This window comes from Paramisgurnus dabryanus, chromosome 4, assembly GCF_030506205.2.
Source record: "Paramisgurnus dabryanus chromosome 4, PD_genome_1.1, whole genome shotgun sequence".
In the NCBI taxonomy this organism is placed as follows: domain Eukaryota; kingdom Metazoa; phylum Chordata; class Actinopteri; order Cypriniformes; family Cobitidae; genus Paramisgurnus; species Paramisgurnus dabryanus.
In genome coordinates, this window is record NC_133340.1 from 48,363,951 (window position 1) to 48,379,437 (window position 15,487).

The 15,487-nt window shown below is 43.6% G+C and overlaps 1 long non-coding RNA gene across 1 annotated transcript; it reads right to left on the reverse strand.

Moving 5' to 3' along the window:
• Window positions 1–7,505: 7,505 nt before the first annotated feature.
• Window positions 7,506–8,313, reverse strand: LOC135735550 (uncharacterized). The gene is made up of 2 exons (XR_010527639.2): window positions 7,961–8,313; window positions 7,506–7,865 (listed from the first exon to the last, which is right to left on the reverse strand). It is a non-coding gene; the product is annotated as an uncharacterized lncRNA (long non-coding RNA).
• Window positions 8,314–15,487: the final 7,174 nt, after the last annotated feature.

A 15,487-nucleotide genomic window follows, 5' to 3' on the forward strand; every position in this document is an offset into this window, starting at 1 on the left:
CGTGGCAAAATTCTGGGGACCATATATGATTATACTCCAAGCCAAAAGTTAAACGATCCAACTCCCGTGTCTGTACGATGTTCTGATGTGGAGATATAAGGCTGTGTTTATCCGGTTGCTAGGGTACTGTATTTGGTTGCTAGGGAAAAATTTGGCATCCCATAATGATTACACTCTGAGTCACGAGTCATACGGTCCAACCCCCGTGTCTCAACGATGTTCTGGTGCAGAGATATAAGGCTTTGTTTATTCGGTTGCTAGGGTACTGTATTTGGTTGCTATGGTAACCTTACACCCCATTGTGGGGGACGTCCTGACAGAGTCTAGCACCCTCTTCAAATTTAGTAACCCACATGTTTCTATGAAATCCTGGCTCGGACCTATGACCCGTCAAAATTTTTGCAATGGTAAGTCTATGGGATTTTGCCCCATTGACTTTTCATTGGGGCACTTTTGGGCACCTCTTACACCCCAGGGGTACAACTTACACCCCATTGTGATCTATGTTTTTACAGAGCCTACCACCCTCTTCAAATGTTGTAACCCACATGTTTCTACAAAATCCACGAGCGGAGCTATGACCCATCAAAGTTGGGCCCAATGTTAAGTCAATGGGATTTTTGGGGTGGTTTTACGCCCCCCTTTCGGAAATCCTGCACCCGATCCCTTATAAAAGTCATAGCACACCTCTCCTCAATAATCCGGTCGATTTGAGCCCTCTTTCATGGGTCTACAACAAAGCGTGCGGGACGAGTTAATCGCCGAAAAAAGTGTCCGGATGTAAGAATAAAATATAATAATAATATCCCTGAGCAATAGTAATAGTGATGCTTTGCATAAATGCAAGCACCACTAATAATAAGTATGAGCAATAGTAATAGTGATGCCTTGCATAAATGCAAGCACCACTAATAAGTTTAGATACAACAACAGTATGTTGGCTTTGTCAAGCCAACATAACTAGATAGGTACATTTCCTGAAGAAAATGTGAAGTGGTGCTTGCCGTGGCAAATTTCGGGGGACAATATATGATTATACTCCAAGCCAAAAGTAAAACAATTCAACCCACATGTCTCTACGATATTCTGATGCGAAGATATAAGGCTTTGTTTATTCGGTTGCTAGGGTACTGTATTTGGTTGCTAGGGAGAAAATTGGCATCCACTAGTGATTACACTCCGATTCATGAGTCAAACGGTCCAACCCCTGTGTCTCTACGATGTTCTAATGCGGAGATATAAGGGTTTGTTTACTCTGTTGCTAGGGTACTGTATTTGGTTGCTAGGGAAAAAATTGGCATCCCATAATGATTACACTCTGAGTCACGAGTCAAACGGTCCAACCCCCGTGTCTCTACGATGTTCTGATGCGGAGATATAAGGCTTTGTTTACTCTGTTGCTAGGGTACTGTATTTGGTTGCTAGGGAAAAAATTGGCATCCCATAATGATTACACTCCGAGTCACGAGTCAAACGGCCCAACCCCCGTGTCTCTACGATGTTCTGATGCGGAGATATAAGGCTTTGTTTACTCTGTTGCTAGGGTACTGTATTTGGTTGCTAAGGAAAAAATTGGCATCCCATAATGATTACACTCTGAGTCACGAGTCAAACGGTCCAACCCCCGTGTCTCTACGATGTTCTGATGCGGAGATATAAGGCTTTGTTTACTCTGTTGCTAGGGTACTGTATTTGGTTGCTAGGGAAAAAATTGGCATCCCATAATGATTACACTCTGATTCACGAGTCAAACGGTCCAACCCCCATGTCTCTACGATGTTCTGATGCGGAGATATAAGGGTTTGTTTACTCTGTTGCTAGGGTACTGTATTTGGTTGCTAGAGAAAAAATTGGCATCCCATAATGATTACACTCTGAGTCACGAGTCAAACGGTCCAACCCCCGTGTCTCTACGATGTTCTGATGCGGAGATATAAGGCTTTGTTTACTCTGTTGCTAGGGTACTGTATTTGGTTGCTAGGGAAAAAAATGGCATCCCATAATGATTACACTCCGAGTCACGAGTCAAACGGTCCAACCCCCGTGTCTCTATGATGTTCTGATGCAGAGATATAACTGTTTGAATTTTATGTTGCTAGGGTGCTCAAAAGTGGTTGCTAGGGGCGTGGCTTAAAAGCTTTGGGAATATCCTGATAGACTGATTGGATGTCTGAGTAAAATGAGCCCACCCCCTTGTCTTTACGACATTGTAAAGCAAAGATATCCCATCTGGAACTTTTTTATTCCCTTATATGGGCATGTTTCCTGCCCCATTATTAGTCAATGGGAAAATTCGGGTGCCTCTTACACCCCAGGGGTACAACTTACACCCCATTGTGATCCATGTTCTTACAGAGTCTAGCACCCTCTTCAAATTTAGTAACCCACATGTTTTTACAAAATCCTGGCTCGTACCTATGACCCGTCAAAGTTTTTGCAATGTTAAGTCTATGGGATTTTCCCCCATTGACTTTTCATTGGGGCACTTTTGGGCACCTCTTACACCCCAGGGGTACAACTTACACCCCATTGTGATCCATGTTCTTACAGAGCCTACCACCCTCTTCAAATGTTGTAACACACATGTTTCTACAAAATTCTCGAGCGGAGCTATGACTCGTCAAAGTTGGGCGCAATGTTAAGTCAATGGGATTTTTCGGGTGGTTTTTCGCCCCCCTTTCGGAAATCCTGCACCCGATCGCTTATAAAAGTCATAGCACACCTCTCCTCAATAAGCCGGTCGATTTGAGCCCTATTTCATGGGTCTACGACAAACCGTGCGGGACGAGTTACGCGCCGAAAAAAGTGTCCAGAAAAAGAAGAATAATAACTAGATAGGTACATTTCCTGAAGAAAATGTGAGTGGTGCTTGCCGTGGCAAATTTCGGGGGACAATATATGATTATACTCCAAGCCAAAAGTAAAACAATTCAACCAACATGTCTCTACGATATTCTGATGCGAAGATATAAGGCTTTGTTTATTCGGTTGCTAGGGTACTGTATTTGGTTGCTAGGGAGAAAATTGGCATCCACTAGTGATTACACTCCGAGTCACGAGTCAAACGGTCAAACCCCCGTGTCTCTACGATGTTCTGATGCGGAGATATAAGGCTTTGTTTACTCTGTTGCTAGGGTACTGTATTTGGTTGCTAGGGGAAAAAATGGCATCCACTAGTGATTACACTCCGAGATACAAGTCAAACGGTCCAGCCCCCGTGTCTCTGCGATGTTCTGATGTGGAGATAAAAGGCTTTGTTTACTCTGTTGCTAGGGTAATGTATTTGGTTGCTAGGGAGAAAATTGGCATCCACTAGTGATTACACTCCGAGTCACGAGTCAAACGGTCCAAACCCCGTGTCTCTACAATGTTCTGATGCGGAGATATAAGGGTTTGTTTACTCTGTTGCTAGGGTACTGTATTTGGTTGCTAGGGAAAAAATGGCATCCACTAGTGATTACCCTCCGAGTCATGAGTCAAACGGTCCAACCCCCATGTCTCTACGATGTTCTGATGTGGAGATATAAGGCTTTGTTTACTCTGTTGCTAGGGTACTGTATTTGGTTGCTAGGGAAAAAAATGGCATCCACTAGTGATTACCCTCCGAGTCATGAGTCAAACGGTCCAACCCCCATGTCTCTACGATGTTCTGATGTGGAGATATAAGGCTTTGTTTACTCTGTTGCTAGGGTACTGTATTTGGTTGCTAGGGGCGTGGCTTGGGAGTGGCCAATGATGTGCCCAGTGATTACACTACGAGTCACAAGTAAAACGGTCCAACCCCCGTGTCTCTACGATGTTCTGATGCGGAGATATAAGGCTTTGTTTACTCTGTTGCTAGGGTACTGTATTTGGTTGCTAGGGGCGTGGCTTGGGAGTGGCCAATTATGTGCCCAGTGATTACACTCCGAGTCACAAGTAAAACGGTCCAACCCCCGTGTCTCTACGATGTTCTGATGTGGAGATATAAGGCTTTGTTTACTCTGTTGCTAGGGTACTGTATTTGGTTGCTAGGGGCGTGGCTTGGGAGTGGCCAATGATGTGCCCAATTGTTACACCCCTAGTCACAAGTTATACGGTCCAACCCCCGTGTCTCTACGATGTTCTGATGCCGAGATATAACTGTTTGTATTTTATGTTGCTAGGGTGCTCAAAAGTGGTTGCTAGGGGCGTGGCTTAGTAAGTCTGTAAGGATCCTGAGAGACTGATTGGATGCCTGAGTAAAATGAGCCCACCCCCATGTCTCTATGACACTGTGGTGCAAAGATAATCATCCGGGCATTTTATAATGGCAGTCTATGGTATAGGTTGCTAGGGTGCCCAAAATGGTTGCTATGGTAACCTTACACCCCATTGTGGGGGACGTCCTGACAGAGTCTAGCACCCTCTTCAAATGTAGTAACCCACATGTTTCTATGAAATCCTGGCTCGGACCTATGACCCGTCAAAATTTTTGCAATGGTAAGTCTATGGGATTTTGCCCCATTGACTTTTCATTGGGGCACTTTTGGGCACCTCATACACCCCAGGGGTACAACTTACACCCCATTGTGATCTATGTTCTTACAGAGCCTACCACCCTCTTCAAATGTTATAACCCACATGTTTCTACTAAGTTTGGTTGCTAGGGAGAAAATTGGCATCCCATAATGATCAACCTTCAAGCCACAAGTAAAACGGTCCAACCCCCGTGTCTCTATGATGTTCTGAAGCGGAGATATAAGGCTTTGTTTATTCCGTTGCTAGGGTACTTAGTTTGGTTGCTAGGGAGAAAATTGGCATCCCATAATGATCAACCTTCAAGCCACAAGTAAAACGGACCAACCCCCGTGTCTCTATGATGTTCTGAAGCGGAGATATAAGGCTTTGTTTATTCCGTTGCTAGGGTACTAAGTTTGGTTGCTAGGGAGAAAATTGGCATCCCATAATGATCAACCTTCAAGCCACAAGTAAAACGGTCCAACCCCCGTGTCTCTATGATGTACTGAAGCAGAGATATAAGGCTTTGTTTATTCCGTTGCTAGGGTACATAGTTTGGTTGCTAGGGAGAAAATTGGCATCCCATAATGATCAACCTTCAAGCCACAAGTAAAACGGTCCAACCCCCGTGTCTCTATGATGTTCTGAAGCGGAGATATAAGGCATTGTTTATTCCGTTGCTAGGGTACTAAGTTTGGTTGCTAGGGAGAAAATTGGCATCCCATAATGATCAACCTTCATGCCACAAGTAAAACGGTCCAACCCCCGTGTCTCTATGATGTTCTGAAGCGGAGATATAAGGCTTTGTTTATTCCGTTGCTAGGGTACTAAGTTTGGTTGCTAGGGAGAAAATTTGCATCCCATAATGATCAACCTTTAAGCCACAAGTAAAACAGTCCAACCCCCGTGTCTCTATGATGTTCTAAAGCGGAGATATAAGGCTTTGTTTATTCCGTTGCTAGGGTACTAAGTTTGGTTGCTAGGGAGAAAAATGGCATCCCATAATGATCACACTTAAAGCCACAAGTAAAACGGTCCAACCCCCGTGTCTCTACAATGTTCTGATGCTGAGATATAAGGCTTTGTTTATTCCGTTGCTAGGGTACTAAGTTTGGTTGCTAGGGAGGAAATTGGCATCCCATAATAATCAACCTTCAAGCCACAAGTAAAACGGTCCAACCCCCGTGTCTCTAAGATGTTCTGAAGCGGAGAAATAAGGCTTTGTTTATTCCGTTGCTAGGGTACTAAGTTTGGTTGCTAGGGAGAAAATTGGCATCCCATAATGATCAACCTTCAAGCCACAAGTAAAACGGTCCAACCCCCGTGTCTCTATGATGTTCTGAAGCGGAGATATAAGGCTTTGTTTATTCCGTTGCTAGGGTACTTAGTTTGGTTGCTAGGGAGAAAATTGGCATCCCATAATGATCAACCTTCAAGCCACAAGTAAAACGGTCAAACCCCCGTGTCTCTATGATGTTCTGAAGCGGAGATATAAGGCTTTGTTTATTCCGTTGCTAGGGTACTTAGTTTGGTTGCTAGGGAGAAAATTGGCATCCCATAATGATCAACCTTCAAGCCACAAGTAAAACGGTCAAACCCCCGTGTCTCTATGATGTTCTGAAGCGGAGATATAAGGCTTTGTTTATTCCGTTGCTAGGGTACTAAGTTTGGTTGCTAGGGAGAAAATTGGCATCCCATAATGATCAACCTTCAAGCCACAAGTAAAACGGTCCAACCCCCGTGTCTCTATGATGTTCTGAAGCGGAGATATAAGGCTTTGTTTATTCCGTTGCTAGGGTACTAAGTTTGGTTGCTAGGGAGGAAATTGGCATCCCATAATGATCAACCTTCAAGCCACAAGTAAAACGGTCCAACCCATAGACATCATATAGGTAGACGCCCTATCGACCGCTACTGCCTACTGGCGCGGTGAGATATGGGGCCGCCATCTTAGATCGGTCACCCGCTCCACTCAGTGTAATCTGTATGACTGGTGGATTGCGCTATCAGCGCATTTAATTAATCATATCTCAGTGAATACCGAACAGATTTTCACGCGGGTTTTTTTGCTGCAAAGGTCATTCATGGAGCTATGATATAGGACACATGGTTCGGAGTATTTTAACCCCTTATGTGCCGCAAATCCCGTTTGAGTGGGGGTGACAATGTGATGTACATCTTTAAATTAATATTTCTCTGGGATTCTTTGGGCTAGAAACCTAATCTTGGTCTTGTTTTAAAGAAGACAATTTAGGGTTTTTCACAAATGAGTTAGAACGTAAAAATATTAAATATAAATATTTTTATAGCCGTTTACCTTTATTTTAATATATCAAATTATGCAGTAACATATTAATTTATAAATAAAATTGCATAAAAGTTAATGTTTCACACAATAAATAATGTTAACATGAAGCAATATGTCTCAAGTAGTTGTGATCCAAATCACAAAAAAATTATGTTTGGGTCACAATTGTAATGGTTTTACCAACAACTGCCACTAGATTTTGCCACATACTCTTGTACTCTTGTATACTCACAAACTAATAAATTACTGTCACCGCAATATTATTCATGCAAAAAGATTTTGAAATATTAAAACTACATTCTGAGAGCTTTCCGGTGATATATAGCTTGCCATGATTTTTTAGGTTTAGAGTAGGGTTTTAGTGTTATATGCAAAAACAAATTTGACCTACCTGTGGGCCCGTAACATTTTTAGAAACTGACTCTCACTGTGTCATAATTTTCCCCAAATGGTAATGAAATATGAAAATTATACTATTTGAGCTTTCCAACAATATATAGTTTGTCAATATTTAGGTTTAGAATCTTAGTGTTACCAACACTAATGTGGACAGCGCCACTTAATGTTCATAGTAGGAATGAATGAATATTCACTAAACAGTAATAAAATATTCTGATATAAGATATAAAGTGAGTCCAAAATCAAAATATGTGGTGTAGGACATAAGATATTTATAATTCACACACTATAAATATGACAAAGATGCAGAAACAGATAGTTGCAATAAAATAAGACTTTTTAATATGGTGAAGAAACAATTTAAAATGATTTGTAAACCCCCCCACACGCGCGCGCACGCACGCACGCACACATACACACACACACACCCCTGAAAGAGGACTGTTTTCCAGAGCTTCTTTCCCGTGCTCCCTTTCTGTAGTTCAAGAGATGTGAGTTTGGCAACATGGTGGAGCCTTATCTTTAAAAACACAGACACAACCAGTGACAACGAGTCAGACTGATAGTTGTCGATTCCAAACCGAGTCTCCTCAATGTCCTCCCTACGAAGGAAAACATCCTCTGTTCCTGTTGACATCTTAGCTTTTTAAAGCTCGGCGGATCACGCAGCTCACAGCACCTTATAATAATAATAATAATAATAATACACATTTATATAGCGCTTTACACAATACTCACAACAGAGAAACTCTTGTAATTATTACTTTACTTTACCCCACTCTCCTTGCAGGGTGAACAGCGGCTGGTGCAGTAAACATAGCCTAGCGAACGTTAGCTGGCTACGATTTCAGTACAGTAAAATCAATAAGCTGGCTCTTTCTCAATTTTCTGTTAATATTCTATTCACAAAATACAACCAATAGTACCGCGATGTTAAAAAGTACTTGTAAAAATAATCCTCCGGGCTCTATTTGCGATCGTTCGCCGATTAGAACAGGAAAATGCTCCACAGTGCTCTGACATCTTATCTGCTGCCATGCAACGAAACTAGGAGAACGACCGGTTTAAGATGGCCGCCGTATTTCTCAGTCCCCAGCGGCCAATAGGGCATCTAGTCTTCTATATGATATCTATGGTCCAACCCCCGTGTCTCTATGATGTTCTGAAGCGGAGATATAAGGCTTTGTTTATTCCGTTGCTAGGGTACTAAGTTTGGTTGCTAGGGAGAAAAATGGCATCCCATAATGATCACACTTAAAGCCACAAGTAAAACGGTCCAACCCCCGTGTCTCTATGATGTTCTGATGCTGAGATATAAGGCTTTGTTTATTCCGTTGCTAGGGTACTAAGTTTGGTTGCTAGGGAGAAAATTGGCATCCCATAATGATCAACCTTCAAGCCACAAGTAAAACGGTCCAACCCCCGTGTCTCTATGATGTTCTGATGCTGAGATATAAGGCTTTGTTTATTCCGTTGCTAGGGTACTAAGTTTGGTTGCTAGGGAGAAAATTGGCATCCCATAATGATCAACCTTCAAGCCACAAGTAAAACGGTCCAACCCCCATGTCTCTACGACACTCTAAAGTGAAGATATTCCATCTGGGATGCTTTTATTCCTTTATATGGGCATGTTTCCTGCCCCATTATAAGTCAATGGGAAATTTTGGGGGCCTCTTACACCCCAGGGGTACAGCTTACACCCCATTGTGATGTATGTTCTTACAGAGCCTGTCAGCCTCCTTAAATGTGGTAACCCACAAGTTTCTACAAGTTTCTCACTCGCAGCTATGACTCGTCAAAGTTTGTCTCAATGTTAAGTCAATGGAAATTTTGGGGTGTTTGAGCCCCCCGTTTAGGAATTCGGAAGGTCCCATCAGTTAGAAAAGTCATAGCATAAATCTACGGACCAGTCTTAAAAGTTTTGTAAAGTTTTGTGGGTGTAGCTTGAAAGCTCTAGGAGGAGTTACAATTGGTAAAAGTGGGGGAGCATAAGAATAATAATAATAATAATAATAAGTTTAGAATGAAGAACAGTATGTTGGCTTTTTCAAGCCAACATAATAATAATAAGTTTAAGTGCAACAACAGTATGTTGGCTTTCTCAAGCCAACATAATAATAATAAGTTTAAGTGCAACAACAGTATGTTGGCTTTCTCAAGCCAACATAATAATAATAACTAGATAGGTACATTTCCTGAAGAAAATGTGAAGTGGTGCTTGCCGTGGCAAATTTCGGGGGACAATATATGATTATACTCCAAGCCAAAAGTAAAACAATTCAACCCACATGTCTCTACGATATTCTGATGCGAAGATATAAGGCTTTGTTTATTCGGTTGCTAGGGTACTGTATTTGGTTGCTAGGGAGAAAATTGGCATCCACTAGTGATTACACTCCGAGTCACGAGTCAAACGGTCAAACCCCCGTGTCTCTACGATGTTCTGATGCGGAGATATAAGGCTTTGTTTACTCTGTTGCTAGGGTAATGTATTTGGTTGCTAGGGAAAAAATTGGCATCCACTAGTGATTACACTCCGAGATACGAGTCAAACGGTCCAACCCCCGTGTCTCTGCGATGTTCTGATGTGGAGATAAAAGGCTTTGTTTACTCTGTTGCTAGGGTAATGTATTTGGTTGCTAGGGAGAAAATTGGCATCCACTAGTGATTACACTCCGAGTCACGAGTCAAACGGTCCAAACCCATTGTCTCTACGATGTTCTGATGCGGAGATATAAGGGTTTGTTTACTCTGTTGCTAGGGTACTGTATTTGGTTGCTAGGGAAAAAATGGCATCCACTAGTGATTACCCTCCGAGTCATGAGTCAAACGGTCCAACCCCCGTGTCTCTACGATGTTCTGATGCGGAGATATAAGGCTTTGTTTACTCTGTTGCTAGGGTACTGTATTTGGTTGCTAGGGAAAAAAATGGCATCCACTAGTGATTACCCTCCGAGTCACGAGTCAAACGGTCCAAACCCCGTGTCTCTACGATGTTCTGATGCGGAGATATAAGGCTTTGTTTACTCTGTTGCTAGGGTACTGTATTTGGTTGCTAGGGAAAAAAATGGCATCCACTAGTGATTACCCTCCGAGTCACGAGTCAAACGGTCCAACCCCCGTGTCTCTACGATGTTCTGATGCGGAGATATAAGGCTTTGTTTACTCTGTTGCTATGGTACTGTATTTGGTTGCTAGGGAAAAAAATTGCATCCACTAGTGATTACCCTCCGAGTCATGAGTCAAACGGTCCAACCCCCGTGTCTCTACGATGTTCTGATGCGGAGATATAAGGCTTTGTTTACTCTGTTGCTAGGGTACTGTATTTGGTTGCTAGGGAAAAAAATGGCATCCACTAGTGATTACCCTCTGAGTCACGAGTCAAACGGTCCAAACCCCATGTCTCTACGATGTTCTGATGCGGAGATATAAGGCTTTGTTTACTCTGTTGCCAGGGTACTGTATTTGGTTGCTAGGGAAAAAAATTGCATCCACTAGTGATTACCCTCCAAGTCATGAGTCAAACGGTCCAACCCCCGTGTCTCTACGATGTTCTGATGCAGAGATATAAGGCTTTGGTTACTCTGTTGCTAGGGTACTGTATTTGGTTGCTAGGGAAAAAAATTGCATCCACTAGTGATTACCCTCCGAGTCATGAGTCAAACGGTCCAACCCCCGTGTCTCTACGATGTTCTGATGCGGAGATATAAGGCTTTGTTTACTCTGTTGCTAGGGTACTGTATTTGGTTGCTAGGGAAAAAAATGGCATCCACGCGTGATTACCCTCCGAGTCATGAGTCAAACGGTCCAACCCCCATGTCTCTACGATGTTCTGATGTGGAGATATAAGGCTTTGTTTACTCTGTTGCTAGGGTACTGTATTTGGTTGCTAGGGGCGTGGCTTGGGAGTGGCCAATGATGTGCCCAGTGATTACACTCCGAGTCACAAGTAAAACGATCCAACCCCCGTGTCTCTACGATGTTCTGATGCGGAGATATAAGGCTTTGTTTACTCTGTTGCTAGGGTACTGTATTTGGTTGCTAGGGGCGTGGCTTGGGAGTGGCCAATTATGTGCCCAATTGTTACACCCCTAGTCACAAGTAAAACGGTCCAACCCCCGTGTCTCTACGATGTTCTGATGCCGAGATATAACTGTTTGTATTTTATGTTGCTAGGGTGCTCAAAAGTGGTTGCTAGGGGCGTGGCTTAGTAAGTCTGTAAGGATCCTGAGAGACTGATTGGATGCCTGAGTAAAATGAGCCCACCCCCATGTCTCTATGACACTGTGGTGCAAAGATATCCATCCGGGCATTTTATAATGGCAGTCTATGGTATAGGTTGCTAGGGTGCCCAAAATGGTTGCTATGGTAACCTTACACCCCATTGTGGGGGACTTCCTGACAGAGTCTAGCACCCTCTTCAAATTTAGTAACCCACATGTTTCTATGAAATCCTGGCTCGGACCTATGACCCGTCAAAATTTTTGCAATGGTAAGTCTATGGGATTTTGCCCCATTGACTTTTCATTGGGGCACTTTTGGGCACCTCTTACACCCCAGGGGTACAACTTACACCCCATTGTGATCCATGTTCTTACAGAGCCTACCACCCTCTTCAAATGTTGTAACCCACAAGTTTCTACAAAATCCTCGAGCGGAGCTATGACTCGTCAAAGTTGGGCGCAATGTTAAGTCAATGGGATTTTTTGGGTGGTTTTTCGCCCCCCTTTCGGAAATCCTGCACCCGATCGCTTATAAAAGTCATAGCACACCTCTCCTCAATAAGCCGGTCGATTTGAGCCCTAATTTATGGGTCTACGACAAAGCGTGCGGGACGAGTTACGCGCCGAAAAAGTGTCCAGAAAAAGAAGAATAATAATAATAACTAGATAGGTACATTTCCTGAAGAAAATGTGAGTGGTGCTTGCCGTGGCAAGTTTCGTGGGACAAGTTTTGATTATACTCTAAGCCAAAAGTCAAACGATCCAACCCCCGTGTCTCTACGATGTTCTGATGCGGAGATATAAGGCTTTGTTTACTCTGTTGCTAGGGTACTGTATTTGGTTGCTAGGGAAAAAAATGGCATCCACTAGTGATTACCCTCCGAGTCACGAGTCAAACGGTCCAACCCCCGTGTCTCTACGATGTTCTGATGCGGAGATATAAGGCTTTGTTTACTCTGTTGCTAGGGTACTGTATTTGGTTGCTAGGGAAAAAAATTGCATCCACTAGTGATTACCCTCCGAGTCATGAGTCAAACGGTCCAACCCCCGTGTCTCTACGATGTTCTGATGCGGAGATATAAGGCTTTGTTTACTCTGTTGCTAGGGTACTGTATTCGGTTGCTAGGGAAAAAAATGGGATCCACTAGTGATTACCCTCTGAGTCACGAGTCAAACGGTCCAAACCCCATGTCTCTACGATGTTCTGATGCGGAGATATAAGGCTTTGTTTACTCTGTTGCTAGGGTACTGTATTTGGTTGCTAGGGAAAAAAATGGCATCCACTAGTGATTACCCTCCGAGTTATGAGTCAAACGGTCCAACCCCCATGCCTCTACGGTGTTCTGATGCGGAGATATAAGGCTTTGTTTACTCTGTTGCTAGGGTACTGTATTTGGTTGCTAGGGAAAAAAATTGCATCCACTAGTGATTACCCTCCGAGTCATGAGTCAAACGGTCCAACCTCCGTGTCTCTACGATGTTCTGATGCGGAGATATAAGGCTTTGTTTACTCTGTTGCTAGGGTACTGTATTCGGTTGCTAGGGAAAAAAATGGGATCCACTAGTGATTACCCTCCGAGTCACGAGTCAAACGGTCCAAACCCCATGTCTCTACGATGTTCTGATGCGGAGATATAAGGCTTTGTTTACTCTGTTGCTAGGGTACTGTATTTGGTTGCTAGGGAAAAAAATGGCATCCACTAGTGATTACCCTCCGAGTTATGAGTCAAACGGTCCAACCCCCATGTCTCTACGATGTTCTGATGCGGAGATATAAGGCTTTGTTTACTCTGTTGCTAGGGTACTGTATTTGGTTGCTAGGGGCGTGGCTTGGGAGTGGCCAATGATGAGCCCAGTGATTACACTCCGAGTCACAAGTAAAACGGTCCAACCCCCGTGTCTCTACGATGTTCTGATGCGGAGATATAAGGCTTTGTTTACTCTGTTGCTAGGGTACTGTATTTGGTTGCTAGGGGCGTGGCTTGGGAGTGGCCAATGATGAGTCCAGTGATTACACTCCGAGTCACAAGTAAAACGGTCCAACCCCCGTGTCTCTACGATGTTCTGATGCGGAGATATAAGGCTTTGTTTACTCTGTTGCTAGGGTACTGTATTTGGTTGCTAGGGGCGTGGCTTGGGAGTGGCCAATGATGTGCCCAGTGATTACACTCCGAGTCACAAGTAAAACGGTCCAAACCCCGTGTCTCTACGATGTTCTGATGTGGAGATAAAAGGCTTTGTTTACTCTGTTGCTAGGGTACTGTATTTGGTTGCTAGGGGCGTGGCTTGGGAGTGGCCAATGATGTGCCCAGTGATTACACTCCGAGTCACAAGTAAAACGGTCCAAACCCCGTGTCTCTACGATGTTCTGATGCGGAGATATAAGGCTTTGTTTATTCGGTTGCTAGGGTGCTCAAATTTGGTTGCTAGGGGCGTGGCTTGGGAGTGGCCAATGATGTGCCCAATTGTTACACCCCTAGTCACAAGTAAAACGGTCCAACCCCCGTGTCTCTAAGATGTTCTGATGCCGAGATATAACTGTTTGTATTTTATGTTGCTAGGGTGCTCAAAAGTGGTTGCTAGGGGCGTGGCTTAGTAAGTCTGTAAGGATCCTGAGAGACTGATTGGATGCCTGAGTAAAATGAGCCCACCCCCATGTCTCTATGACACTGTGGTGCGAAGATATCCATCTAGGCATTTTATAATGGCAGTCAATGGTATAGGTTGCTAGGGTGCCCAAAATGGTTGCTATGGTAACCTTACACCCCATTGTGGGGTACGTCCTGACAGAGTCTAGCACCCTTTTCAAATTTAGTAACCCACATGTTTCTATGAAATCCTGGCTCGGACCTATGACCCGTCAAAATTTTTGCAATGGTAAGTCTATGGGATTTTGCCCCATTGACTTTTCATTGGGACACTTTTGGGCACCTCTTACACCCCAGGGGTACAACTTACACCCCATTGTGATCTATGTTTTTACAGAGCCTACCACCCTCTTCAAATGTTGTAACCCACATGTTTCTACAAAATCCACGAGCGGAGCTATGACCCATCAAAGTTGGGCCCAATGTTAAGTCAATGGGATTTTTGGGGTGGTTTTTCGCCCCCCTTTCGGAAATCCTGCACCCGATCCCTTATAAAAGTCATAGCACACCTCTCCTCAATAATCCGGTCGATTTGAGCCCTCTTTCATGGGACTACGGCAAACCGTGCGGGACAAGTTAGGTGCCGAAAAAGTGTCCAGATATAAGAAGAAGAATAATAATAACCGAAAGCAATAATAATAGTGATGCTTTGCATAAATGCAAGCACCACTAATAATAATAATAAGTATGCAAGATAGTAATAGTGATGCTTTGCATAAATGCAAGCACCACTAACTAGATAGGTACATTTCCTGAAGAAAATGTGAGTGGTGCTTGCCGTGGCAAAATTCTGGAGATCATATATGATTATACTCCAAGCCAAAAGTAAAACGATCCAACTCCCGTGTCTCTACGATGTTCTGATGCGGAGATATAAGGCTTTGTTTACTCTGTTGCTAGGATACTGTATTTGGTTGCTAGGGAAAAAAATGGCATCCACTAGTGATTACCCTCCGAGTCACGAGTCAAACGGTCCAAACCCCGTGTCTCTACGATGTTCTGATGCGGAGATATAAGGCTTTGTTTTCTCTGTTGCTAGGGTACTGTATTTGGTTGCTAGGGAAAAAAATGGCATCCACTAGTGATTACCCTCCGAGTCACGAGTCAAACGGTCCAACCCCCGTGTCTCTACGATGTTCTGATGCGGAGATATAAGGCGTTGTTTACTCTGTTGCTAGGGTACTGTATTTGGTTGCTAGGGGCGTGGCTTGGGAGTGGCCAATGATGTGCCCAGTGATTACACTCCGATTCACAAGTAAAACGGTCCAATCCCCGTGTCTCTACGATGTTCTGATGCGGAGATATAAGGCTTTGTTTACTCTGTTGCTAGGGTACTGTATTTGGTTGCTAGGGGCGTGGCTTGGGAGTGGCCAATTATGTGCCCAGTGATTACACTCCGAGTCACAAGTAAAACGGTCCAACCCCCGTGT